This window comes from Penaeus monodon, chromosome 20 (genome assembly GCF_015228065.2).
Source record: "Penaeus monodon isolate SGIC_2016 chromosome 20, NSTDA_Pmon_1, whole genome shotgun sequence".
Taxonomy (NCBI): domain Eukaryota; kingdom Metazoa; phylum Arthropoda; class Malacostraca; order Decapoda; family Penaeidae; genus Penaeus; species Penaeus monodon.
Genome location: NC_051405.1, coordinates 24,735,149 through 24,735,641, shown reverse-complemented (window position 1 = coordinate 24,735,641; position 493 = coordinate 24,735,149). Strand labels below are relative to the sequence as shown.

The following is a 493-nucleotide window of genomic DNA, read 5'->3' as shown; positions in this document are numbered from 1 at the left end:
AAGACTATTGATGACTCGACTCTGTAGACACAAGAAAATAGTAATTTTGTTAAGTCCTGTCCATTGAAATGATAAGATAAACTTCTGAAAAGTCCTGCTAAAATTACAACACAGTATCCCAATCGAAAGTGTAGTGAACCAGCAGTATACTTTGGTAATTAACAACCTCAGTAGCTTCTTTAGTTAATGTAAATGAAGCCTTCTTCTCTTTATTTTATTTTATTTTTCTACCACTTTTATTGAATTTGCCACTGGTTATCCCAGAACTATTGGCATAATATATCAGTTTGACCAACCAAAACCAATGCCCAGTCAACACTTAATCTGCAGATATTAACAAAGGAAGACTTGGAGAAGTGCTTTTCTACTTTCCACCTAGTGATTATCTAGGTCAGATGAGGAAAGACTACTTCTCATCTCCTGGGTTAATCCCTTGTGTTTATTATTTAATCTGTAAAGTGTCTTATGTCCATGCTAATAGTAGTTACTATGA

At 34.1% G+C, this 493-nt stretch overlaps 1 protein-coding gene across 1 annotated transcript in view; it reads right to left on the bottom strand.

Annotated features, from left to right (window-relative positions):
- LOC119585730 (RNA polymerase II-associated protein 3-like) overlaps positions 1-493 on the bottom strand; it is a 49,814-nt gene that overhangs the window by 18,400 nt on the left and 30,921 nt on the right. The gene's annotated exons all lie outside the window — the stretch shown is intronic.